General features: G+C 42.1%; 1 long non-coding RNA gene across 2 annotated transcripts in view; it reads right to left on the bottom strand.

The window, feature by feature from the left end:
* The window catches only part of LOC116422779, a 62588-nt gene extending 41036 nt beyond the window's left edge, over positions 1-21552 (bottom strand). Inside the window, exons 1-2 of one of the 2 annotated variants that reach the window (XR_004233314.1) lie at positions 20942-21552; positions 17260-17363 (exon numbers count right to left, since the gene is read on the bottom strand). This is a non-coding gene — a long non-coding RNA (uncharacterized LOC116422779). Of the gene's footprint in view, positions 1-17259; positions 18150-20941 lie in introns of those variants that run through there. The other variant, XR_004233313.1, reaches the window with a different exon arrangement.
* Between the last annotated feature and the right edge of the window lie 4025 nt (positions 21553-25577).

Here is a 25577-nt window from a genome sequence, read left to right as displayed (position 1 = left end):
AAAAAGCTTGGCCCCAGAGAAGAGTTGAGAAAGTGCTCCTCACACATCTATCCCCCTCCACTGCAAAGTCTGGGGGTGGAGAAAATTACATAAACTCTCAATGTGTTGGTTACTAGTGGAAAGAGAACTGGCCTTGAAACAAGGTACACATGGATTCAAGCCCTGCCTCCAACACAATGCTGACTGCTGACTCTGGGTGAATCATTTAATCTCTCAGTGCCCCAAGCAACTCTCTAGGATTAAAAATTACAAAGTTCAACTGCATTGGTAGCAGGAGCTTTCTTATTTCAAAGATCCCCATTCCAAGAAATCATTGATCTAATCCCTATTCTTATCATGATACTAGTGAACATTCATTAGGTAAAGGAGAGGGATAGAAATATTGGGAAATCGACACTGTAAAAACCAAAAGCATTAATAAAAATAAAACAAAAATTCAAAACCTTAAATATTTTAAAAGTACAATGGAAGGGACAGCTAGGTAGCACAGTAGATAAAGTACCAGCCTTGAAGTCAGGAGGACCTGAGTTCAAATCTGACCTCAGACACTTAACACTTGTCTAGCTGTGTAATCCTGGGAAAGTCACTTAACCCCAATTCCCTCAGCAAAGAAAAAAAAAGTACAATGAAAGTCAACCTTCACAAACTCCCTACTACAATGCCTCACCCTAGGAAGGAAGTGATCTTGGCCAATTGAAAGAGATACCAATGGAATACAAACTAGTGGGGCCTATTAAGCTGGAAATTCTTCAACTGTGAACCTTGAAGAGCTCAGTAAATGTCACCCTAGAACCAGTTGAGCTGCTTAAAACAGAATAATAGAAAGTTGGATACCAGGTAATGATTTTTTTTTGGCACACCCCCATATCAGTGAAACTTCCTATATCGTTTGAGATTCTGTAATGAAGAGAGCAAAGAAGAGTTACTTTTGAAATGCAAATGGATGTAGTGAAGCCAGAAGATGGCCCTGTGACTAGTTGCAGCAAGGTCAGGAGGTTCTTAGATGGAGATGCATCAGCAGAAGCTCCAGGAAAAGGGAGTGAAGATCAGGGGAAAAAAAAGACAGGGAGGAAAGATGTGAAAATTACAGAAAAAATAGCAAGCATTGCATAGATCTTAAAGCAACACAAAAATATGTTACAATTATTAATTCTGTTGGCATATTAGTGTTAGAATTGTTATTATTTGTTTGCACTGTATATGACCTATATATACACAGTCATTTCCAAGCTATCGCCCTCATTAAAATGTAAGTGTGTTCAGGGTAGGGACCTTTCTTTGTATTCCTGGCACTTAGTACAGTGCCTAACAAATGGTAAGTGTTTAATAAATGCTTGTTGGCTGTTTGGCTGAAAAAGAGGGAAGATAGACTCACCATGATTGATGAATGCCAATTGCAGGAAGGTAGCCAGAGTCCATCAATATGGCAAAAGGTAGAAGAAAAGCAGAAGTGGATATAGAGTATATTAAGTGGGGTGGGGAGAGCCAAGTTCACTGGAAGGGAACAGAAAGGGAAGGGGAAAGAGACAAAGGTAAGAGCCAAGAGCTCCTAAGACAGGTGGCACTTTTGCTTAGAAGGGGAGAAAAGACCTGGAGCCCAAATAGCAAATAATCTTCCTCCTTCAGAAAACAGAAAGAAGATTAAGACCACACATTGACCTTAATCTAGGGAGTGGACATCAAGGCAGCATTGAAGGATGTATGTCGCATGAGTAAGGTTCACTGTCCTCTGCCCTAGACAGAGCACTCTGGAGTACCCTGTGCAGTCATGGAATCCCATGTTAGGAGGGAGCTTCATAAGCCAGACCATGTCCTGAGCATGGCAAAAAGGGTGGAGAGAGACCTGGGAACCATGTCTTTGGAGGATGGCTAGGCTCGGAATGGGGCCAAGCACATGGATCAGTTTAGAGTTAAGGCTCAATTTGCATTTAGTCAAGTTGGGGCTCAGTCTGAGGACAGACACAATTTGTGTTCTGTGTCTGGAGTTGGGGTTAAAGTTAAGCTTAGAATTAGGATTAGAACTCAGGCTAAGATAGGAGTTAGTCTAAAATTAAATCTCATTCAAATGTTAAGTTTAGAGTTTCAGTAGATGAAAAGGACCAGTCTGGGACCCAGATTTTTGCTATGCTTGGCTTCCCCATCCCAAATCTGACTTGACACAACTCAGGAGCCATTTGAAAATCATTATGGCCAGAGGAGGAATAATTAAGTGCAAGGATCAGGCCTTTGTCTTGGACTGAGATTACTGCCAGGGGTCAGGGATCTGCTGCAGTTACTCTGATCTCTGAACCTACAGGGTTAAGTTCTCCCATCTCCTGTAGAAAATAGGAATTAAGACAAAGAGCATCTTCTTAGATCTCCACCTTTCTGTAGAGAACTTGCCTCACATCAGCACATCCACAAAACATTAGAAGTTTTGTTAAGGGAAACCCCATCATCAGTACCACAAACAGTCAGAATGTGACTGAAGAGACGGCATGGCAATGTTGTCCCACCCAGGCCATGAATGGCAGGGCACAAGGATACAGTCAGAATGGTACTGACTATACAATACAAATATACAGGGGTGGCAGTCAGATGGCAGGCCTGGTTCCTTTACCAGCTTCACCTTAAAGGCTGAGGACAGGGTTTCTGTGGATTTGGTTATTATTTTGTAATCTTATTATAATTTCATTCTATATTTTATCTTATGTATTTAAAAACATTCTGATAAGAGATCTATAAGCCTTTTCTTTAGACAGAGGTCTAAAGATTTCAAGGATATGATGCCCTCTAAAAATCTCATTCCTCCTAAGAGTAAGAAGCCTCTCCAGCAGGCTACACTCAAGTGCTGTCTACCCTGTGCCAGTTAGATGGTGAGTGTCCTGGTGAAATAAACTATTTATACGCCAAAAAATCGCTGATCCAAATCACAGCCCAGGACCAAAATTCTGCATTTACATTGCTTGGACTCAATCTCAGATATGATCTCTCCAGAATTTCTCTCTTTGGCTCATTTTGTCTCCATCCAGACATTCTTCTTCAAATATCAGAATTTGGTCATGTCAGGATCTCTCCAGGAGGGGTTTAAGAGCTCTCTGCTCTCATATAAGCACTCAGGCTAAGAACAGGCTTTTGTCTCGCATGAGAGAAAATTGTACAGATTTGTTACTGGACCCATAAACAGTCAAGACAACCCTCCTCATTCCAGGAGCCCTGCTATCTCCAAGAACATACAGAGACTTAGAGTTTTACCTTCATCTTCAATCCCAGACCAGCCCATGCTATCCCAGACAATCTTTCCACTTGTACTCAAGCATCCTTCTTCCTCCTATTGGTGAATCTTTTCCCAAACCTTCTTGAACACTAAGATCATCTTTTTGCTGTTGATGCATTCCCAGAATTTATTAACTGAAATATAATAGATGTTTAAGAAATATAAAGTGCTTTATCTAGCTATCTATTTATCTATAGCTCCATCTTTAAATTGTCCCTTTCTAATTCCTACTCACTGTTTAGAAAAACAAGCATATTATTTATCCCTTCCAGGTACACCTCTTAGAGACCTAAACAGTCCACATTTACAGCACATCCCAGTAAGATTTCACTGTTCAGAGAAACAAATGAGAATAACTACAGAGCGTACTTCCTTTATCCTGGACCTGCAGGGTCCACAAAACTCACAGAAGTAGTGAAGAGTAAAGCCTGAGTTTGTTCCTCCATATTTCTTACTTTGTCTCTTACTATGGTGCCATATCCAGTTTCAACTCAGAACTTTTCCTCTGATCCAGGAATTCCTCTTCTTTTTATCCAGAAGACCTGGTCTCAGAATTCCTTCAGCTTGTCCACAAATGCTTATTCTTTCTACACCATGTCCAATATACATTGGAATATACACTAATATTGTATTCTTATGACTCCTATTCTGGGACAATATTGGGAGTTAGTTCTTCTTTTCCTGGAGAACCACAGTGCCATAGAGTTGCAAAATTCCCTCAAGGGAACAAGAGTCTCCCCTTCTCAGTTCTGTCTTTCTCCATCTCTCAGATAGATAAATAGATATAAAATTTCTTTTGTTGTTGTACACCAACCGTGACTCAATCAACCATCCTTCGTATGATAAAAATGGGCCAAGTAGGGCAGAGGTATCCATGGGTATACTCCAACAAGGGGACAATGTAGAACAAAGTCTCAAATTTGGTATTAATGTGGATGTTTGAATTTACAACTTCCAGAAGAATCCTTCAAATTCAGGAAGAAGGCCCCCTCCTTCAACCTTGTAAGGATCCTCCGGGTTATACCACCATACAGATATAGATAGTTGATTCAAAATTCAATCTGGAAGTCGATTCTTTCCTGACTTCTCCTACATTATAATTTTTTTTCTCTGTCCAATCCTTCCTTTCAATCTCTCCCTTGCTCCTAACTTTCTAATTTTTTTTCATCTCTGCTTGGTTTTCTCCTTCCTTATGAGCATCCCTCAATATCTGTCTCCTCATGCTCCTGACAAGAGACAAATGATAAAAAGCCAGAATCCCAGGCTTTCAGTGTTTGAAGAGACTGGAGCATAAATCCACTCACCAACAAGCCTAAATGGTATTCCTCTCCAGACTTTGAACTTGAATTTGAACACCTGAAATACCTAAATACCTGAACAGTTCCAGCATACTCACTACGACCTCACAACCATACACAGACACAATGATGCTATACAGCATGCTCCTTTCACCGGCCTAAGCAGAGATGACATTGCTGATGGCCTAGAGATAAACGTGCAATTATGGCAAAGATCCAAAGGGTCTTTGGGCTCTAGAGGCATGGAAGATTCTAACTACATTTGAGTTTTGTCCTGTCATTGATAGATTGAGTTTTGTCCTGTCATTTATATATAAAAAAAGAATTCGTTACAATAAGAGCTCTCCCAAAGTAGAATGGACTTCCACCTAAGGAAGTTAAGTTTCCCATGTATAACTGGATACATTCAATTGGACCTTAAGTGACCACCTGTTAAAGATATTATAGGGAAAATTCTTTATCAGAGACAGTTTGAGGTACATACCCCTGAGTTTTTTAAAGGTCAAGTGGAATGATGAGTCTAATTACCCATGACTCAATGAACCATCCTTAATATGGTATCAGTAAGTCAAGCACCTGGGACAGAGGCACTCACTCATAGCCCACCTAGGAGATTCTATCAGTGATAGGACAAAACTCAAATGTAGTTAGAAGCTTCCATGCCTCTAGAGCCCAAAGACCCTTTGGATCTTTGACACACCCATTATGAGTATCCCATCCTAATACTGAAGAGCCGTTTGTTTCTTCCCTAAGGAGCACATTTGGGTGTTTCCCTAAAAGGCTAATATCAAAAACTCCTAAAAGACTAATAACAAAGAATTTCTTGTGCATGTATTTACTGACCTCTGTGGCTTGCCAGAATTCAGACTGCTTTCCCAAGTATTTATTTGAGCAGGATAAGCAAATGATTATCAGTAAATTTGTCCATCCAAATAGAGAACTTTCTCATACAGCCTTTCCATTCCTGTTTGTCCCTTTCCTTCTTCTTTCCTCCCCTCTTTTGTCCTTCTCAATTTCTTTGTCTCTTTATCTGCCTTATCTGCCTCTGATTCTCTTTTTATATCTTTCTGTGTCTCTATTTCTGAGTCTGTCTCTTTATCTCTCCCATTTTTTCCTCTTCCTTTCTCCCTCTTTCTGTGAGTTCTGCAGAAGACAGTATTTTTATTCATTTTTTATTCTAAACTTAACAAACACCAAATAAAATGGGAATTGTCCAATGCATAAAAGAAAAGAAATCAGAGAATTGTACATGAAGCTGCAGATCTCTATTTGTTCTGCCAAAAGACAAAGTAACAAAATGAAAAATAGCATTCTATCTTGCCCCTGAGAAATCAGTCTTAAGATACATAGAAGGGACTTTACAACTTAGTGCACCCTCATCTTATGCAAGGGAAAAACTGAAGCTGCCCTTGGGGCAGCAAACTGTCCAAGATCACACAATGAGTCAGAGGCAGTGGAGAAGCCCAGGTCTCCTCATTTGCACTCCTGGGATTTTGCATACCAAACTGCTTTCTCTCTCTGATCCTTGGGTTTTTTGTTTTGTTTTGTTTTTTTCCATCTTAACTTAATCCTTTTGCTTTTACTTGATGGACATTTTCTGAAAAATACTCAGATCCACAACACTTACAGAGCCCTTTTCTTTAAAATTGTCAAGCAAAGTCAGGTTCCTTCTTCACCACCCACCTACCCATTAATTCATTCAGCAAATAAAGAAACAATGAATAAATACCTATTATGTGCCAGATCCTGGGAAGGGTACATTTTACCTGGGCGTATAAACAAGGAGATAGCCATCAATACTGTTTCCCTGGTTCTTGGGATGTTGCCCTTCTCTCTAGAGATCTTCCAGGAGTTCCATTTTGACCCAGCTCTGGCTATGTCATCTGCACCTAATCAGTTCAAAAGATCCAGTAACTATAGCTCCAGGGTGAGGGGATAGACTCACAATGCACAGAGAAGTGTGACAGGTTGCAAAGCAAAGTGATTTGAGGTTCTAGTTTTTTAATCAAAGACTCTGGATGCCCCTGCTCTCCTTGACTATTGGGGTTCTCATCCAGTCCATCTGCTTGACTTCCCAAGGACCAGTTACAGCTTTTACCATCCCCTCTTTTCCTAAAAAGTTACAGAAGTCCACAGCCTCAGGGATGGAAAGGACTTCAGAAAACATCTACTACCACCCAAAAGAGAGCAATAATCCTCACCACAACACCCTCAACAAGAGGTCACCAGACTTGTTGGACAAATGTTATTACTAGGAAATGTGCTGAATCCCAATTCGATTTATGGGCAGTTCCAATAATCAATTAGAAAGTTTTTCTTTATGTTAAGTTGAAATCTGCCTCAATGCAACCGTACACCACCACCACCACTACTAAAATGTTCCCACTTCTACTACTCTGTTCATACAGAACAACCTCCATGTCACAGGGATCAGCTGAAGGAATAGAGGATGATTACCAAAGTTGATATGATGCTTGTTTTCAACTATCTAAAGGGCTGCCCTGTGGAGGAAAGACATGAATTGTTCTCTTTAGCCTCAGAGGGCAGAAATATAATCAAACACACATATTTAGGCTTGATATCGAGAAAAAAAAACCTTCCACAGAATTAAGATACTCCAAAAGTGGAGCAGCTAGACTCATCTTCCTGAATTCAATTCTGGCTCACACATTCACTAATTGTGTGATCCTAGGCAAGTCATATAATCCTGTATGCCTCATTTCTTCAACAGTAAAAATGAGCTGAAGAAAGACATGACAAAACATTCCAGTATCTTTGCTAAGAAAACCCCAAATGGGGTTACAAAAAGTCTGAAAAATCACTAAAAAACAACCAAAAGTGAAATGGACTTTCTTGAGAAGTAGGGGGTTCACTTTCTTTTGAGATCTTCAAGCAGAGGCTGACTGAACACCTGTCAGGTATGTTACTGTGGGGATCCCTTGCATGGGTAAGTCAGACCAGATAGTCACTAAAGACTCTTCCAATCTCTAATTCTGTGATTCAGTGTGTTCTAGTCCCAACCCTAGATGATAATAACACTTAGATACACACAGCTATCATATCACCCTTAAATCTTCTGCCCGATCTCCAGGTTAAAGATCCCTGTTTCTTTCAACTAATTCATAAATGGCCTGGTCTTCACCTTCTTGATCACCGTTTCTGAAAATAATAAATAGAGATTTGGGAATGAAGAAAAAAGCGGAAGGAGGGAATCAGGGAGATGTGAACAGGCCATTTTGTTTTCAGTCATTTTCAATCACAACAGAAGTGACTTTTCCACTGTCTCTCTGCTAATAAGTGTCAGAGGCTGGATTTGAACTCACAAAACAAGCAGACCATAAAGGTGGTGTAGACAGCTGCCCATTTGTCTTCTGTCTACATGCCTAAGTCTGCCTTTGGAAACTTGGGGTCAGAAGCAAGAGGTGGCCCTGTAGAAGGGAGGCCCTAATCACTTCTTGTCACTGCCTCTCAGACCTCTCAGTCAGCACTTCTAAGACTCTGGAAATGGGCAAGGATTTAGGCAAACAGACCAAAGAGCAATGTATATGAAACAAAAGCTAAAAGACCAGAAAATAGCAGCCTGGGGTAATTAATTGCTATACAAGAAATTTAGTGGGAAGGATCTTAAAGATAAAGCCTAGCACAGAAGCCCAAGGAAAGGGTGGAGATCTGGGCAAATAAATACCATTTACAGATCAATGACCAAAGCCTGTCAAACCTCACCTGGCCAGACCCTACAAAAGTGGCCATGCCAAACTCCCTCCTGGCCCAGTGTTAGGAATTAATGAATCGAGCAAATAAATCACAGCTTCAATTTCTTCCATCTAAAACATGCAGAAGGGATAAGGAGGTGGATCAGATCATCCAAGGTCACTTCCTGCCCTAATGTTGGATTCCCCAAGGGCCACTGCAGTTCTAATATTCATTTCTTGGGTTCCTACAAACTCTGATACTTTATATTCAAAGGTCCCCTTTCAGATATAATATGTATTGTAAAGTTCCTTCTAAGGTCCTTCTCATCTCTAATGTTCTTTGTTCTAAAGTTCCTCTGACATTCTGGGTTCTAAAGTCCCTATCAATTTGATATTCTATCTTCTAATACCTCTCTCAGCTCAGACATACTATGTTCTAAGATTACTCCCGGCTCTAATATTATTTGTTCTAATGTTCCTTCCAGTTCTGGCATTCTGTAGTCTAAGGTCCTTCTCATCTCTAATGTTCTTTGTTCTAAAGTCCCCCTCAGCTCTGACATTCTGGGTTCAAAAGTCCCTACAGTTTGACCTTCTTTCTTCAAAGGCCCCTCCCAGCTCAGATTTAGTATGTTCTAAGATTACTCTCAGTTCTAATATTCTTTGTTCTAAGGTCCCTTCCAGCTCTGACATTCTGTGTCCGAAGAGCCCTCTCAGCTCTAACACCTTGGTTAAGACAACAAGACCCAGAGACAGAGATAAGGGTGGACTCTTGCTCTGGGGGAGAGGGAAGTGTGGTGCTTGGGGAGGGGGAGAGTGTATGTAGCCGATTCAAACCTGGGTGACTTGAGGCCAGCCCTGGCCTCCCACCCAGGGCTGCTCTGCTGCCTGGGGGTGTGGGGGAAGAGGCTCTAGGCTTTGCCACCTGAGTTCTCTCCCTCCCCCAGCAGGTTATCAGCATGAAAACAGGAAGGATGGCAGCACCATGAATAAAACATGAAGCCTCTCCCCTGGCAGTCAGGCAGGGCAGGCAGGCAGGCAGGCGGCTCCCTCCTCCTCCTTCATGGAGCAAGCGAGCATGGGGGAAGGTAGGGGATCAGAACAGCCAACCCCCACTAAACCCTCATCCCACCCTTCTCCTTCTCTCTTTTCTGAAAGCCTCCTGGATTCAGAGCTACCTGCAGGCCTTCTGGCCCTGGATTGTCCATGACCTTCAGAGATCAGAAATACTCATTTTCAGTCTTATGATGGGAGCTGGGGGATGCAGAAAAAAGGAGAAGAGAAAGACCCTCTTCTGGTCCTGGGGACAACTCACTGGTAATGGGTGAGGGCTGGGGCTAGCAAAGCTCAGTCGAGATGCCCCCCACACTCACCCACAAATCCCTGAGATTGGTTTTCCCCAACTCAAAGAGGCAGGGCAATCCCGGTGGGGAAACCATGGGATTCTGGATTAGAGGCCTTAAATTCAAACCTTAGCTCTTCCATTTACTATCCTTGCAGGGCCTCAAGATTCTGGGTCTCAGATTCTTCAAATGAATGAGTTGGATTAAATGACTTTTAAAGTCCCTTTCAAGCTCTGATCTGATCATTTAGAAATGATCAAATATTCTAGAATTAAAGGGCCAGCATAGAGGAAAAAATGGTGGACCTGGAATCTAGGTAAACAATCTTAGTCATTTACCAAGAGCACCATCCTGGGCATCACTTAACCTCCCTAAGACTCAGTTTCCTTTTTTGTTAAATAGCACCTAGCTGAGACACTGTGAGGATCAAAGGGGACACATCATGTCACGTGCTTCTCAACTTTACAGAACCATATGCATGGGAACCATTATGGTAGATTGCCAATATGAGCCCCAGACCCACTTATTTTCCCAACTATGGGAGTTGATGGTATGGCCTGGTGAATTGGGTACTAGATTAGGAGCTCAGACTCCATTTCTAACTCAAGCCTTGGCTTGTAACTCTTGACCACTTTGTTACTCAGTTTCCCTCTCAATAAAATTATAGAGAGGAACCCATACCTGTGCCTATGGCTTCCAGTGACTGAGACATGGGCCAAGGGAAAAGGGAGAAGTGGTACTGTCAGCCAAGCCTGGATTAGCCCCGAAGCTCCCTTTAAGATCTCTAAGCTGCTTTCTGCTCTTGGCTTTAACTTGGCTTGGGAACCTAATTAGGATCAGTCCCACTAAGGTAACCCAGCAGGGAAACAGGAAGCCTTTGGGACTCCTAGGGGGCTTCATCTGTGGCTTCATCTGTGACCTCAAAGAAAAAAGCCAATCATGGCCTGGGAAATGGTGAAAAAAAGATTTTCTGCCCCAAAAGAGAAGAAGGAGGCCAGACCCTGATGATGGGGACTGACCAGCATCCTCTGGGTGTACCAGAAGGACCCAACAGGGAGGACCCAGCAGCAGTACCATGGCTGGGAGAGGTCAGGGTCACAGCCAGAAGGGAAGCTCAGCCACTGTTAAGAAAGGAAAAATGGACACTAGCTGCTTCCTCAAGCCCTTCCTGCTCACCTAGCACAGGAGCCAGGACACCTGGGGTCTCTGTGGTCTGTTTTTTCCACTTATTGGCCACACTGGCTGAGACAAATCACTTCTTTATGTTCACTGTCTGTCTGCTCCTATCCTTGGTACTCAAAGCTTGCTTCTAATCCATAAGGAAACCTTCCCACTGTAAGCAGGCTCTGATACTTTCCCCAAGGAAGAATGCCTTCTCCACAGGCATTCTACTCTCCTTCTTGTGCTCCAATGAATTTTTGTAAAAGACCAGATATGGAAACAGGATTGTTGTGAGCCTCAAATGAGAAAAAGAATATAAAAAACTTCAAAAATCTTAAAGCTATGTCTTGATTTAAGGGACTTAGGATGGGAAATGCCAACTGTATCCAGAGAGAGAATTATGGAGACTGAACATGGATCACCTTTTTGTTTGTTCACTTTTTCTTTCTCGTGATTTTTTCCCTTTTAGTCTGATTTTTCTTGCACAACATGACAAATATGGAAATATGTTTAAAAGGATTGCACATATTTAATCTACATCAGATTGCTTGTTATCTTAGGGAGGGGAGAAGAAAGGGAGAAAGGGAGAAAAATTTAGAACACAAAGTTTTACCAAAATGAATGTTGAAAATTATATGTATTTGGAAAAATAAAATACTATTGGGGGAAAAAACTTAAAACTATGTAACTGCCTGCTGCTAGTGGTGGTACTGGTAGTGATTGATGGTGGCAGGTGGTGCTGGTACTGGTACTGGTGCTGGTGCTGGTGGTGTTAGGCCAAGTTACCAGGACCTCCAAGCTAGTGATGGCTTCATTCCCTGTATCTTCTACTACCCTCCTGCTGTATTCAAGCAATGTTTATAGAGTAGTCCAGGGGTGTGTTGGTAAATGTTTAACAACCTGACTTTCTAGAAGGGGGAAAAATGCCCACATATTTCTTAATTTAATCTGCATTATTGACATTTTCTTAAGTCTAGACTATCAACAAAACAATGGATCAAGTCCTGATTTGTAGATGTGATTTTCAAAGTAGACATTCTCACTCTAGACATTTAACAAGTGGGTCTTCTATTAAAGCTGGTTCCAACATATCCCTCTCTGGAAAAGACTTAGAAATCACCTGGTTAGTGCCTTCCCCTTGTAGACTCAGAAGATGAAAAGGACTTGTCCAAGATCATTATCTCTCTCCCCATTTCTCTGGATCTGGCTCTCTGTCTGATTCTCTTTCTGTGTCTCTCTGTCTCTATCTCTGTCTGTTTTTCCCTCTCTTCCACTCCTCCATCCTTATCTCCCTTCCTCTTTTCCTCCTTTCTTTTTCCCATCCTTTCTTCCTTGCCTCTATTTCTCTGCCTCTCTCAGGCCTTTAAAGCATCACTTTCTCCACAGTGATAACCTGGACCACTGCCCCCTTGCTCTACTCAGGGGCAAGATCTATGTTGTCTACTAAGAGATGGAGCAGCCACGTGTAGCTTCAGAAAAAAGCTATGGCAGAGAAGAAGAGACTGAGGCAGAGAACAAACCAAAAGGGAAGAGGCAGCCAGATGGCACAAAATATAGTACATCAATCCTAAGTCAGGCAGCCCTGAGTTCAAATTTGGTTTCAGAGACTTAATGCTTACTAGCTTGTGACCTTGGACAAGTCACTTAACCCCAACTGCTCAGCCAAAATAAGACCAAGAGGGAAGACAGGAGCCCAGGCAGATACCTCCTTCCAGTTTCAATACTAGTATGGCTGCCCTCAGCAAAAGGTGCCAACACCTGGGAGATCAGTTCATGTCTTTGTAGCTAGAAAAGTTTTTTTTCCATAAGATTTAGAACTAGAAGATTTAGAATTTAGAAATAATCTAATCCATCCTCCCTCATTTTACATAAGAGAAAACAGAAGATATAAACTAATTTAAGGTCACACAGATTGGAAGTGGGAGAGTTAAGATTTGAAGCAATGTCTTTTGTCTCCAAACCCAGTGCTGATTTTATCATCACACACTAGTCCTTAAAACCAAAAAAGAAAAAGAAAAGGAAAGGGAAGAGTAAAATAAAAGATAAATAGGACCTGAGTTCAAATCCAGCTTCAGATACTTCCTAGCTGTGTGACCCTAAGTAAGTCATTTAACTCTATTTGCTTCAGTTTCCTCACCTGCAAAATGAGAAGGAAATGGCAAAGCACTCCAATATATTTGCCAAGAAAACCCCAAATGGGGTCACAGAGAGTCAAAACATGACTGAAAAATCATTAAGGGAAGAAGAAGGGTAATGGTCTCCCTTCACTGAGGTCTCCTCTGAGGGAGTCAAGGTGAGTAGCAGTTTGGGGTTGCCCCAAGATCTCCTACTTCAAACAACTGGTGACCAGTCAATAATGGCTTACTCTTTACTTGGATGGATACATTCAAGGCATCTTCAAGTCCTCAACCATTGTCTAAAATGAGGGACTTCCTTCCCAGAACCCTGACCATCAGGGCTTTATCACTCTGTTCTCTGTCCCTTCTCATTAGCTCTCTATCCCAGTCTATTCCCCTGTTTTTTATTTTTCCCTTTTCTTATTTCTGACAATTTTCTTCTTTTTCTCCTCTTCTCTGCCTTTCCCTACATATCTCTCTTCCGGTTACTCCCTGTCCTTGCCTTCCATACCCCTACAGCAGCATTTTCCCAGTCCTAGACGACTATCCTACTGCCCTTCCCATCCCCAGGAGTGTCCCAAGACCTTCCCCAGCTTCTTCTTCCTCTCTCCTCTTCAACATCTGGGTCTTTTAAAAAAGTTTTTACATATAACCAGGGAAAAATAAAATGCTAAATAAATTTAAATTTTTAAAAATAACTTTTTAAAAGCAAAAAAAAAAAATCCTGGGTCTTAGATTTCTTCCCATTGTGGTTCATATTAAAGTACTAATGAATGAATATTACAATGAGTGAATATATTACTCTTCCCAGTGAACACAGCAACATTGAGGCCTCCTGGAGACAATGCCTTAACTCAAAGACTCCAGTGGGAAAGTTTTTGAAGACCTGAAGCCTTTTATGAAAGACATACAAAGAAAGAGACAGATAGACAGAAACAGAGACAGCCACTTGCGAAGATCTAGAAACGAGCAATATTCAAAATATATTTTCAGATGTCTCAATGGTAATGCTGAATAGAGAGGGGAAAAAAGAACCAAAGAATTATAATGATTGGAAGGGAGGAAAAGGGAGAAAGAAGATAACTAGAATAGATAGTAGTGGGATTACAGATTTAAAACTGAAAAAGATTCACCATTCATCACGTCCAATCCACTCTTTTAACATGAGGAAAGAAAGGTTCAGAGTTCAAATAACTTACTCAGAGTCACACAGTTAATAAGTATCTGAGGCAGGATCTGAACTCAGAGTTTTCTAACTCCAGGCCCTGTACCCTATCCACTGAACCACATAGCTGTCCACACACACACACACACACACACACACACACACACACACACCTTAATGTCTTGTAAAGCCTTACAGGTGGCCAAGGAAAGGAAAAGTTGATATTAATAACTTAACAAATTAATTAATTACTCATATTAATTAATACATGTAAATCAGATGCAAATCAATTTAGTTTTAATATTTAAAAATCAATGAGTCTACATCACAAGGTGTCAAGGTATTTGAAAGATGCCTGCAGGTTTGGGGACAGCTTCTAGAGATCTCAGAAAGTAAGATTCTACAAACTTAAGATGAGTTAGGACATCAGTGATATTTTTGACATAATTATATTAGGCATCATATTTTTAAATACACCCATCCCTTCCACTAGAACTGTCTGTCTGCCTCCTAGACCTAGTTGGAATATCCCATAAGGGTCAAATCTTCACCCTTGAGCTTCAATTCAAAAAACACTCATTAAGCACCTACTGTATTCTAGGAATTAGAGTAGTTGGGGGGGGGGGGACACCATAGTGCATAAATTGCCAGGCCTGAAGTCAGGAAAACTCATCTTCCTGAGTTCAAATTTGGCTTCAGATTATTATTGGTGGAGAGGTTGGGCAAGTCACTTAACCCTGCCTGTCTGCCTCTGTTTCCTCATCTATAAAATGAGCTGGAGAAAGAAATGGTAAAACACTTCAGTACCATTGCCAAGAAAACCTAAACAGAGTTACAGTCAAACATGACTGAAAAATGAAGAAACAACAGCATGTTTTAGGCACTGGGTAAACAAAGACAAAAAGGAAATCATTTCTGATCTCATGAAGCTTATATTCTACTATAGGCCTCTCTCCCAACAGGATGGGAGATTGAGGATCCCCCATACATCTCATGCCCTGAGTCACAGAGGAAGGTAGACATAGATATTGTTGATTAAGCCCTTGTGTCTAAATCTAAAAGTTTAAAAGATAGAGCTTGAGACCATGCTGCACATCTCATAAACTGAGAGAAAGACAGTGAGAAGGAAAAGGAAAAAGAGAAGGAGAGGGAGTGGGAGGCAGAAGACAAAAGAATAGGGGAGAGGGGGGAAGAGAGAGAGAAAGAGAGAGAGAGAGAGAAATAATAAGATATTATTATGTTAATAATATATCTTAAAACATATAATATTAAGATATATTATTACATATTATATTAAGATATGTGATATATCTTAATAATTTAATGATAATAAGAATTCTTTAGAGTTTAGGTCCATTCCCCTGGTCACCTCCCTAATGTATGTCTTTATCACTTCTCTTTTAAACTGTTAGAACAGCTTCTGGATTTCTATTCCCAGTCTCCTCTTCCTCATCCATCTTCCATAAAGTTGCTAAATTGATATTGCTAATACATAGTTTTGATCAGATCACTCCCCTAACCAACCAGCTTCATACCTCCCTTTGTCTCTTGGAGTAAAATAGCAACTTCCCGATTCATACTCTGTGTTGCAGCCAAATTGCTTGGTTAGCCATATGTGATATTTCATTTCCCACTGCAGTGCCTTTGTCCAGGTTGCCCATACCCAGAATGATGTCCTGTTTCTCTCATAAAACCAAACTCTTTCAGCTCAAATGAAGCCCTTCCCACACACACCTTTCCTGATGTCCTCTCCATTATTATCGCTCTCCCCCAAAGCCCCATGCTTTGCACATTTAATAAATGCTTATTCCTTTTTAATATAGTTGTTGAATTGAAGAGGACACAAAGATATTGGGAGGACAGACAGGCAGACCCAGGGAATGAAACTGAAGATAACAATAATCATAACTAGATCTAGCCATTTTAGAATTTTGCCCAAAAGCCTGTCAAACTGTGCATACCCATTGATTCAGCAGTCTCACTACTGGGCTTGTACCCCAAAGAGAAGATAAAGAAGGGAAAGGGACCTGTATGTGCCAAAATGTTTGTGGCAGCCCTCTTTGTAGTGGCTAGAAACTGGAAAAATGAATGGATGCCCATCAATTGGAGAATGGTTGGGTAAATTGTGGTACATGAATGTTATGGAATATTATTGTTCTATAAGAAATGACCAACAGGAGGATTTCAGAAAGGCCTGGAGAGGCTTACTATGAACTGATGTTAAGTGAAATGAGCAGAACCAGGAGATCATAATACACGGCAACAAGAAGATTATATAATAATCAACTGTGATGGACGTGACTCTTTTCAACAGTGAAGTGATTCAGGCCAATTCCAATAGACTTGTGATAGAGAGAGTATTCTGCATCCAGAGAGAGGACTGTGGGGACTGAATGTGGATCACAACATATTATTTTCACCTTTTTGTTGTTGTTGCTTGCTTGCTTGTTTTTTCTTTCTTATTTTTTCCCATTTTGATCTAATTTTTTTGGTGCCACATGATAAATTCTACATATAGAAAAGCTGCACATTTAACCTATATTGGATTATGTACTGTCTAGGGGAGGGGAAAAAGAGAGAGGTAAGGAGAAAAATTTGGAACACAAGATTTTGCAAGGGTAAAAGTTGAAATTTATCTTTCCATATATTTTTATAAAAATAAAAAGTTATTATAAAAAATAATAATAGATTAAAAATACCTAGCATTTAAAATTTAGCATTCCAGGCTTACAAAGCCCTTTACATATATTATTTCATTTGACCCTTACAACAACTTTTAGAGATAGGTGTTATTATTATCCCCATTTTTCAGAAGGGCAAGCAAAAGAGGAAAATAAGCATTTATTAAGCACCTACTGTGTACCAGGCACTAAGCTAAATGCTTTATAAATAATATTTCATTTGGTCCTCACAACAGTCATGGGAGTTAGATGCTATTTTTACCCCCAACTTACGGATGAGAAAACTGAGACAGATAGATATTAAATAAGTTGCCCAGGATCACACAAATAAACGATTGAGGTTGGAGTTCAGGTCAGGTCTTCCCCACTCCAAATGCAGCATTCTATCCATTTCACCATCTAACTGCCAATGTCAGAGGGATACTCCCAATAGGATCCCTGAATCAGTCATTCCTAGAGTAGGAATGTAGGTCTAGAGAAGACATTGGATAAACCCTGAAAAAAAACACATAAATCAAAAGCCCCTGCCAGGCCGTGGGACGCCCCAACCTTCAGATTTGTACTGCTGACTGCAATCCCTTTGCAGGTCTGTTTTCAGTGAAGTCTTGTTCGTGTGGCATCTTGGGAGCATCAGAGAAGTGTGGAGTTAAATTCTGCAAAAAGAAGAAGCAGTGAGTGTAACAATTCAAATAGGGGACCAAAAGCAAGAGCACCAAATTCCAAGTCGAAAAACATGAGCTCAAGTTCCACCCCTGCCCTATAAAATAAAGGGGTTGCACGGTTGATTTCTAAGATCTCTCTAAGCTCCCAGGCCTATGATCCTGACCCTGAATTAGGGAGAATTCTGACACACTAGCCCACCACAACTCAGAGAATCCCTGGCTTGAGATCTTCCCAGAAGAGCTGTCCAGATTTGGCCTGGAGTGGGAAGAAAGGCCAGAGGAGAGAAAAGTAGCCACTGCTCAACCTCAGGAAGGAAAAGATCACTAGGCCAGGCTGCCCTCCACATGAATGATTCAAAAGCAAAAATCGATGATTTGGGCTCTGGCTGCATCCACAGAAATCTGGTGGCCAGAGCAAGAGAGTTACCCTGTGCCTGAGCCAACCATTGCTGGGGAACAGGCCACGGACTTTAGGAATGATGTTGTAAAAAAGGCAGAATGAGACAGTGGAAAGAGGGAGAATTTGGCTCAGAAGACCTGAGTTCATATCCTAATTCATATCTTGAATATTCATATTCAATTCTCATTTGACCTTGGGCAAGTACACATAAGCTGCCTGAGCCTTCATTGATTGTCCACAACTACATGACCTCCCTGGTCCATTCCATCTCTGGTTTTATGATTTTAAATAGAAAGATTACAAAAAGACTGGGCTATATGCTATGTGAGCATCAAGTGAAAGAAATGGGGATGTTTAAGTCTATGAGAAAAATAAAAATATATAAAATATCATATTAGATAAAAAAACATTTTTTTCAAAAGAATAAAAAAAAAAGATCATGGAAGGTGCCATGATAGCACTTATTGGGAAAGCTGAGATTGGTTAATGATTTGAGCTCAGGATTTCTGAGCTAAAATACGGCTAAAATATGACAAATTTAAAGATATATAAAGAATTGCATCTTTAATCTATATCGAATGGTTTGCTGTCTTGGGGAGGGGAAAGGAAGGAGAAAAATTTGGACCACAAGGTTTTTCCAGGAGTGAATGTAAGGCTATTTTTGTATGCATTTGGAAAAATAAAATACTATTAAAAATAAATAAATAAAATAGAGCTAACAGACATAAGATGTCCAGAATAAATTTGGCACCAAAATGATGAGTCCCCATCAGGTCTGAGGAAGGACACTATCCTACCCAGATCAAAAGCAGAGCAGGTCAAAGCTCCCATGCTGACCAACAGTGGAATTAGGTCCCTGAATGTCTATTGTACTTACAAGGTAGGGAACCAAGACAGGGAGGCCCAGTCTGAAAAAAGAAAGAAAAAGAGAGAGAGAGAAGAAAGAAAGAAAGAAAGAAAGAAAGAAAGAAAGAAAGAAAGAAAGAAAGAAAGAAAGAAAGAAAGAAAGAAAGAAAGAAAGAAAGAAAGAAAGAAAAAGAAAGGAAGGAAGGAAGGAAGGAAGGAAGGAAGGAAGGAAGGAAGGAAGGAAGGAAGGAAGGAAGGAAGGAAGGAAGAAAGGAAGGAAAGAAGGAAGAAAAAGAAAGAAAGAAGGGAGGGAGAGGGAGGGAAAAGAAAGAAAGAAAGAAAAAGAAAAAATGATAAAGACTTCAGTGCAGGAGGGGGAAAGAATGTCCATTGGCAAGTCTATAAAGAGTTGACTTGGAGATGAGGGATTATATTTGTTTGGCTGGACCCCTGAGAACTAAACTAGGAAGAATAAGAGACATAATAATAATTATTATTATAGCATACTAATAAAGTCATATGATAATTAATATATAAATTTAATTATTACCTAAATAACAAATTATATTAATATTGTATTAATAAATACTATGCAACACATTAAAAAAGTACTTTACATGTCAACTCATCTTATCCTCACAATAATCCTGAAAGGCAGGTGCTATTATTATCCTCATTTTATAGATTAGGAAATCAAGGCCCAGGATTACATAATGATAGATATATAGATAGATAGACATATGTTCATATCATTGTTTAAATCTAATTGGTTTCCTTGATAATCTTATGCAGTTTATGCATTTAAAAACATGATTCTGAAAAGGAAGGGATAAGTATTTCCTAGTTTCAATGTATCACTAAAAGAGTTCATAATACGCCAAAAAAAAGTTAAAATGCTTGCATTATACCATTTCTCAGGCCTCTTAAAGGTCTAGTATTCTAGATTTAAAACAGACAGTAAGAAGGGTCCCACCTAGGGATTGTAGGAAGCTGGAGGAGAGACACTTGGGTAGGGGTCCTCAAACTACGGCCGGCCGCGGGCCAGATGCAGCAGCTGAGGACGATTCTCCCCCTCACCCAGGGCTATAAAGTTTCTTTATTTAAAGGCCCACAAAACAAAGTGTTTGTTTTTACTATAGTCCAGCCCTCCAACAGTCTGAGGGACAGTGAACTCTGGCTCCCTATTTAAAAAGTTTGAGGACCCCTGGGCCACTCTAGATATGCTACCTTAGACTCATTGAAGCTTTGCAGAGCACCAGAAAGAAGAAGAGTAATGTGACTTCATCCCACTTTAAAACTATACAAAATGAAAGTCATATAATTATGGGGCCTTTATTGGGTAACTACTGCCCCAGAGCAAGGCAGAGTCACCCAGGGAGTCTAAGTGAGATAAAGAGCAAAGAAGAGGGCATTTCTCACCACCCACACAACGCAAATAGTGTTGGAGGTGGGGGTGAAGGGAGAAATAGGTGTCTTAAGCCATAGTGTGGTAGAAAGAGCCTGGCGTTCTGCTCCTAGTTCTGCAAAGAATTGACCCTTACTTGGGTAATTCTCTCCTGGGAAAAAATGAGAGAATTATACTTAGTGATCTCCAGGGCACTTCCAGCTCTGAAATTGTGTGCTGAGGTCCTCTTCAGCTCTGATACTCTGAGGTTCTCACCTCCACCTCCCTCCCACCCCATCCAGCTCTTACATTCAGTTCTCACATTCAGAGGATATATGATTTTGAGAGCATGGTCCTACTCCCCGCCATCCGGATTCTCCCTCCTCACTAACCCTTACAACACAGGCCAGAGGGGACGTGAAGTATTCTAGAAAAAAACTTCTTAAACTCTGGGTCTCAACCTCATATGGGGTCACATAATTGAATGTGGGGGGTGTGAAATTATGATTTATTATTAGTAAATGTTTGATTCATATACCCGTTTTATATACCTATATGTCTAGGTTGAGTAAAAATTTCTTGAGCAAAAACAGGTCTTGAGTAAAGAAAGTTTAAGAAATCCTGGTCTAGAACACAGGCATGAAAGAGAGAGACAGAGACACGGAGAGTGAGGTAGAGAAAGAGACAGAAGAGGAAAGAGGGAGGGAGAGAGGAAAGAAGCGGAGAGACAGAGATAGGCAGAGAGACAGACAGGAGGAGGAGAAAGAGAAGAGGAGGAGGAAGAGGATTGTTCCGGATTTGATTGCCCACAGACTAGCTGAAACACACAGACTAAGCCCACATTACAGGTGCCTTCTAGAGAGCCAGCCCCAGCAAGTACAGAAGGATGGCTCATGAATATGCAAACCAAATCCCAGAAACCCCCAAACAGAAACCTACCCACTGCAACCAGCCTTGATGGAGGTTCTCCCCTGGGACCTTAGGGCTCTGTCCACTCTTCTCCCAGGGGTCCTTCTAATGGGATAAGGCATAACCCCCATTCTTGTCAGATGAGCTCACCAGGCCTAGGGAGTAGGGGGGAACGAGCTATATAACTCATCAGCAGAGAAAATCAAGGCTGAAGGGATGACTGGACTAAGGATTTAAATTATCTCAAAGTCCCTTACCCACTCTCCTTCCAACCTCCCTCGCCCTCCCTTCTTCCCCTAGTGGGGTGGAAGCTGAAACCAGCCAGAGAAAAAGTTTGCTTTGTGAGAAATGAAATCTAGCCCTCAGCCTGGCGGGGTGATTAATCCCCCTAATGATTTACTGATTTGCAAAGAGCCTGCTTTGCATATCGAGAGAGCAGGGAGATACATTCAGCCAGTGCAATTCCCCTAAAAATGGATATAAATATCCCAAGCAATTGACCATCCCCAATTTGAATATTCTGCCAGTGCATCATGGGGGAACTGACAGGCCAGGTCAGGGGAAAAAAAAAAAAACCATGGAAATGCTTATTCCAGGGCAATATTTCATGCCCTCCATCAGCCCAGAGCTCCACCCCTCCATTCCCCCATCCCAGCTTGGAACCGGGCTCAACAGAATCAATAAATAAAAGCTGTCTACCCCAACCCCTCCCTCCCCCCCCACCCCTGGGGAAATTATCCTCCTGGGGGCAGCCACTGCCCCTGGGCATGCTATTTCCTTGCTCTGAACCTCAACCTGCAATATAGGGATAACACGCCCCAAGTCCTGCTAAACTCACAGGGTTGATTTCAGGATCAACATGTGATACTGGGTGGTCACTGCCCTTTCTAACCATAAAGTACTATATAGAAATGGATATTATTATTATTATTACTTTTTAATTATTAATATTACTGATTGACCCTGACCCAGGGTGATTCATAAAGTGACTCCCTGCTCAGGTAAAACAGCAGAAGGAAGCAAAGGGGCCGTGCCATGGAAAAGAGGCTTTGGATTCAATACTTGGCTAGGCTATTTCCTTCCTGCCATCTGCGTCGTTGCCTCATTCCCCCCCCCCCCCCAGCCTTGGTTTCCTTGAGTGTAAAATGGGACATTCTAAGGTCACTTCCACCACTAACATTCTGTTAGAACGCGGCAGATTCTTCCTATAGTAGGTTTGGAAAAATCTCTCCATGGGGCAGCCCGGTGGTACAGTGGACAGAGCATCGGCCCTGAAGTCAGGAGGACCCGGGTTCAAGTCTTCAGACACTTAACCATCCTAGCTATGTGACCCTAGGCAAGTCACTTAACCCCAACTGCCTCAGGGGAAAAAATCTCCCCAGAAGGAAAGTGGAAGGTCCTGAGCTCAGAAACTAAGACAACTTTGCTTTCCTGGTGGGGAAACTTGCAAGCATAAAGGGGACCCGTTTTTCCAGGCTGGGGGGTGGGAGAGATGACCTCTGACATGCCCTTTTTTAAAGCTAGGAGTCTGTGATCCTCTGAGACAGCTGGGGTGATGCCAGCTTCCCCTCGGGTCAAAACTGATTCGAATTCCAACCCAGACATGCTGGGCTGAGCCAGGCAGGGAGGGGCAGCTCAGGTGTTGGGCATGTAAACAGCTGTGGCTGGTGAAGTCATTGCTGAAAAGATTTAGCAAGAGACAGAGACTAGGGCAGCCCAGAGGGGCAGGTAAGCAGAGGGGGCTTCCGAAGGAAGGGCTCTCCACCTGGACCAAATGGCCTCCTCCTCATCAGCCTGAGGCCGGGACAGAGAAGCAAGAGGGAAAGAAGAGAAATACTACTACTACTGTTCAGCCCTAATGTGGAAATATCCCCCTCTCTCTTTTTAATCTCTTTAACAAACTGGAAAAGCAGGGTAGAAATAATTCCACCCATTTTGCAATTAAGAAAACTGAGATTCAACAACTTTTATTTACCCTGAGGTCACATACAGAAAGTTAGCAACAAACTAGGAATAATAATAACAACAAAAATAACCCCCCCAAAAAAGGCACTATGGTGCTATGTGCTATAGAGACGAAGCGCCTTACAAATACTCTCTCAGTTCATCCTCACAACACCCAGGTAGCACCTGGTAGAGGTACTATTTTTAACTTTATTTTATTTGCGGAAACTGAGGCAAACAGAGAGTGACTTATCTGAAGTCACAAAGCTAGTGAATATATGAGACTAGATTTGAACTCAGGTCTCTGATTCTAACACTTTACCCACCAAGTCTCTTGACTTTAGAGTCTATTAAGAAATAGACTCAAGGCTCCTCTATAGTTAGGAACATAAAGGGGAATGGATGGATGCAGAAACAGATGAACAGGTCAGCACCTGCCCTTAGACACAAAATGGGTGTTTGAAAAATGGGGCCCCTGGCCAGAAAAAGCACCGTCATTTTAAAGGGCACTCAGGACCTTCACTAGTTTAATCCTAACCTCTTCCATGCTTCTGGGACTAGAGAGAATTCTCAGATAGAACATCCTTGGACAGTAAAGAGAAGAGATCCAGGGCCAGGATCTCAAAGCTTCCCAGGAAGCTTTTCCAAATGGACCTATTCTAAATTTGATCATTTTTTATTCCCATTCTACACACATACACACACACAAAATGCAACCTTCCAAGAGCCCTGAAAGAGGCAGACTTTGTACTCAGCAATGTGGGGAGAAGTCCTAGAATTTAGAATTAAGAAGCAAAATGACAGAATGAGAAGAATCGATCTAATGGATAAAGCAGTGGACTTGGAATTACTTCAGAAGACTGGGTTCAAATCTCACTTCATATACTTACCATGTATATGAGAGAGATACCATGCCTTACCCAGGCAATTTACTTAATTTGTGTTTCAATTTCCCTGTTTGTAAAACGAGGAAATTTTGCTCAGAGGCATCTAAGGGTCCCTTCCAACTTGAAATATCTAAGATGAAAAGGGCCTTTAGAGATTATGTGGTTCCGTTATAGATGGTGAGGTGAGGAGTTTGAATCTCTGCTCTGCCCTTTTATAACAGTGACATGGACATGGACACATCTATTTTATCAGCACTTCTCTTCTTTCTGAACTTCGGTGTCTCTTCCTATAAAAGGGGATGGATTTGGGCAGAAGTGGGCTCTATGATTTCAATGATATCTAATCCCACTCTGGCCATCTCTGGCCAGGACTTCCATCTCTGGCCAGGACTTCCATCTCTTTCTCTCTCAGCCCCAGTAAGTAAGGTCTTGTAAGTAGCCAGCCTTACCGGCTGTCTGAGTGTCTGAAACAAAGCTACAGCCCCTGCTTTAGTCCAGGACAAGCAGTTATAAAATCAAAATCCCCCCAACCCAGCTCCCTCTGACAACCCTGGAACAATGGAGAGCTCCTACTCTTCCATTCACAGCATGTACCCCCAGCCAGGGCCCTGCAGTTTTCGTGTGACTGTGTAGCGGGGGGTGTCTCTGATCTGTGTCTGGAACTTGGGGCACAGAACTGTCAGTATATTTATGCGATTTGTGTGTGTAACTGCTCTTAGGCACGTTGCTGTGTGTGAGATGCAGGCAGCTGTGTGCGATCTCTGTGTAGCCGGGACATTTCTGGGCTTGTGCTGAGTGGCTATGTCCCAGTCTATGATATTAGCATGTGGAAGTCAACGTGACTTGTATGTGTGTGGCTATGTCTGACCTCCGGGATAATGAACAGAGCTCAGGACGTTGTGTTTGCGTCGTTCTAATATGTGTGTGGAACTGTGTGAATACACTGCCCTCTACAACCCTGCCAGAGGCCTGCAGGACTCCCCTCCCCTCTGCTACCCTACTTCCAAGCCCTCCTTCTTGTCAGCCCCTCCCCATCCTGCCCCTTCCCCAGACAGCCCCTCCTTCCTCCCGAGACCCCCCACAGAGACAAACCCATCTGCTGGACGATCAGTGACCTGTGTCAAATGAGGCAGGAGTTTGGGTAGGCCGGACTCATTCTGGGCCAGAACAGGCTGGCAGCTATCCTGGGAAAGCCCCCAGCACGGGAGGGGGAGGGAGGCTGATTCACACTTTTGAAGGGGAGCTCTAAAAAAAGAGACAGAGGTGAGGGGGCAGTGAGGGGGGGGGGAGATGAGGTAGACAGGCCAGAGCTGCCCTGGCAGAAACACTCTATGGAAACAATGGAAAAAAGCATTTGGGGAGGGAGGAGAGGGACCGCTTATTTCCCTCTCTGGGGATACAACTTTGGACTCTCAATGTCCTGATCTGGTAGCCTGTCAGACATTCCAGAGCCAGTCTGCCCTCACTCTGGTATGCTCGTGTGTGTGTCTGGGTATCTATCTGTGTCTCTATCTGTATCCACTCCTGGGTGCATTGAGAGGAATTCTGTTCCTGCTCTAGCTCTGTGCTGCAGGGAGACTGACTTGCATCCATGCTTGCATCCATGTGTTCCTGGGCAGGGGTGTGCACGTATCCAAGTCTGATCTCTGCAGATCTTTGTGTGTCTGCTTGTGTAGCTATTTGCCACTGCATCTTTGGGGTCTGTGTACTCCTTGGCATGGAGTGCCTGCCTGCCTGCCTGCCTGCCTGCCAGCCTGAGGGCTAGTATTGTGCAGGAGGAAAAAATAATTCAGCTGGGGGAAGGGAGAGGGGAAACCCAGCAAAAGCCCTGGATT

Source organism: Sarcophilus harrisii, chromosome 3 (assembly GCF_902635505.1).
Source record: "Sarcophilus harrisii chromosome 3, mSarHar1.11, whole genome shotgun sequence".
In the NCBI taxonomy this organism is placed as follows: Eukaryota; Metazoa; Chordata; class Mammalia; order Dasyuromorphia; family Dasyuridae; genus Sarcophilus; species Sarcophilus harrisii.
The sequence above is the reverse complement of the archived record's forward strand: the minus strand, read 5'-3'. Positions and strand labels throughout refer to the sequence as shown.